This window comes from Diceros bicornis, chromosome 16 (assembly GCF_020826845.1).
Source record: "Diceros bicornis minor isolate mBicDic1 chromosome 16, mDicBic1.mat.cur, whole genome shotgun sequence".
Taxonomy (NCBI): Eukaryota; Metazoa; Chordata; class Mammalia; order Perissodactyla; family Rhinocerotidae; genus Diceros; species Diceros bicornis.
Genome location: NC_080755.1, coordinates 43,840,122 through 43,843,280, shown reverse-complemented (window position 1 = coordinate 43,843,280; position 3,159 = coordinate 43,840,122). Strand labels below are relative to the sequence as shown.

Here is a 3,159-nt window from a genome sequence, read left to right as displayed (position 1 = left end):
GGACACAAACAATCAGTCTATAACAAAAAATGACATTGATTCAAGAAGAAAAAGGGAAGTGTCTTTCAAAAAGGCAAGCAAACAAAAAAAACTATGCAGAGAGCTCTCTAATAGTCTCAGATTTTAAAAGAAATGCCTGAAATATGAAAGGAAGCACATATGACCAAGGAATGCATGCCAGTCATAATGATACTAGGAAAAACAGAGCCCAGATTGTCCCAAGGCTTAAAAAGTTAGTGTAAGAGCTGAGTTCAGAGCAGAAAGAAGAATGAGAAACGCAAGGGCCCACTGCTCGGGGGCAAACGGTGTCATGTTAACAGAAAGGTTGGTGAAAGAAATGGTGAAAGCTAATGGAAAAACAGGACAATTCAACTTGTATATTGCTTTCTCTATCAAGGAAACTGATCTTCCTACTGGGAATGCTAGAACAAATACGGCTAGTAGGAAATTGAAACCTGAGACAGGGAAGGAGACAATAAGAAAAAGCCTGGCTGCTCAAATGAGTTCAAGTCCGCAGGTCCAGGTGAACGACATTCCACTCCACAGAGGAAGGTGTAGGTTGCAGAGCGGCTACAGTGAGCGCTGGAGGATTTGGGGAGATTTCAGAGAACAGGAACGTGCTCCAATTTTCAAAAACAAGGAATGGATGGGTTACAGCAAGGTGAAAAGTATTAACACCAGGCAATACTTTTTTTTAAGGATATGTAGACTTTTATTAGAGCAAGCATTTCCATAACTATAAAGACCTCTTTAAAACAAGTAGATGTCCTAGCTATCTTTGTTACGCCATGATCTAAAAATGACGTAAAGATTAGTAAAATTAACCATAAATGAACACAGTTCAGTATATAAACCAACAAGTCTTCTGAAATTTTTAAATACTGAGACCTAATTACATTATTTTCCAAGTTAGAGTGACTAATAATTAATGTAAAAACCATAATTAATACAGATGACACAGACAGTAGTGTACTTTTCCAAACTAAAGAAATATATTTGATCTAATATATATATTTTTTGAGAAAGATTGGCCTGAGCTAACATCTGTTGCCAATCTTCCTCTTTTTCTTTTTTCTCCCCAAAGCCCCAGTACATAGTTGTGTATCATAGTTGTAGAGATGTAGCTATTCTATATGGGACGCTGCCTCAGGATGGCTCCATGAGCAGTGAGTAGGTCCGCACCCAGGACCCGAACCGGCAAACCTCGGGTCGCCGAAGCAGAACACGCAAACTTAACCACTACGCCACCAGGCCAGATCCTCTACTATTTTTATAAATCACATTTGGTATCACAAAATAAACTTACTGGGCAAAAAAATTGTTAAAAAATCTCAGAAAAAACAGATATGATGATAAGATAGGCATTGTACATAAGTAATGTCAAAATATTGTTACAGGTATGGAAATGTATCATTATTTGAATATAATAAAATGTTATAAGGCAAAAAGTTGTCAAAATACAGAAGAGATAATTCTGAAACAAATGAAAAAACAAGATCATGAAGTAGTGGCCACTATTTCTAATGTAAATCACATAATGAAATGCCATGGGGGAAATGAACAGAACAGAAATGGTAGTGACAAAATACAGAGGTGGCTTTCAAAAATGCAAGAGACAGGGGCCAGCCCGGTGGCATAGTGGTTAAGTTCCCACACTCTGCTTCGGCAAGCTGGGGCTCATGGGTTCGGATCCTGGGCATGGACCCACACACTGCTCATCAAGCCATGCTGTGGCGGTGCCCCACATACAAAATAGAGGAAGATTGGTACAGATGTTAGCTCAGGGAAAATCTTCCTCAAGCAAAAAGAGGAAGATTGGCAACAGATGTTAGCTCAGGGCCAATCTTCCACAGCAAAAAAAAAAAAAAAGCAAGAGACAGAGCTAATTAACTTTCCACCTCCTTCAAAGAAAAGTGAACATCTCTTAGGAGAATCTAAGCCCCTTAGCAGACACATCTTAGAGCAGTTAATGAAATACTTCATGTTTCAATAGAAAACTATTTCAACAGTGAAAATGACATAGGAATCAGAAGCACATTTTGCTGTGACACTTGGTAGTTGACTTCTTCCCAAACAGCCACCACAAGTCTGAGATGTTCATGAGACTGATGTCTCCCAGTTGCTTGATTATCTGCACTCTCATTTCACCAAAGAACATGAACTCTGCCGGGTGCTCCATACTGTGGTGGAGAACTCCATCTGGTTTTGTGTTGCCTATATTGACATGGGAATCAACTGCCCTTTTAAATGCATCACCCCATAGAGCTGGCCCACCAGATTACATCTGGAAAATAACCAGTTCATAGGCTCCTTCTCGAGGGTTTCTACTTTGCACCGTGGTACCATATAAGTAATCTCAAAGTCTTATTTACCAACGAGAGCCAAATTTGGAATGAGAAATTGTTCTTGGCATTTCTTATTTTTGATCAAGTCTTTCCAAACTTCAGTTTGATGAGCAAAACTATCATACTTTCAAACATGAAACACTTTATTCATTCTGCCTCCAAATTCTGCACTCAAGAATCTAACCAATTCAGAGAGAGCTGTTCAAAGATGAATGTTTTTCTTAATATTTTCCAGAAACTCATTTATCTTTGAGGGTTTAAGGCAATAAGTATGAAATGCATAGAATGTTCCACCCCATATTATCTGGGGCAACATAGCAAAAGATGAATACATCTGAGGGGTGAGTGACCACGTGGCCAGAGACCTAGTCAGGCCCCTTCAGAGGACAAGCATTTCAGGGCTTTGAGTGCTGAGAAGAGCAGCCATTCAGTGGTCTTTCCAGGACTCCTCCTTTTATGGCTTCCCTACTGGAGACTAAGACCCGGACAATTTTTTAAAAAGTCAATATATTTTAATATAATTACTAAACATCATTACTTGTGCCAACATGATTCTTATAAAACAAGCATTACCAAACTAACCTTGTTTCTGTGTTGAGAAGTTATCAAGGGAGGTCAACATCTTCCTGGGTCGAGACTTCAAGAAGCATTGTCCAACTATCCCTATGGACAATATAGATAAACAAGGACTGAATGATGGTTAAGTAAAGAAGAGTTTTCTTAACTAGTTGAATGACTGGATATACACACTGTTGATAAACTTGAATCTGTTCACCTGGAAAGTAGTGTGTGGTGAAGGGGGGTATGCTCTTCT

General features: G+C 39.0%; 1 pseudogene; it reads right to left on the bottom strand.

The window, feature by feature from the left end:
* Positions 1-1,997: 1,997 nt before the first annotated feature.
* LOC131415167 (protein NipSnap homolog 3A-like) lies at positions 1,998-2,739 on the bottom strand (annotated as a pseudogene).
* Between the last annotated feature and the right edge of the window lie 420 nt (positions 2,740-3,159).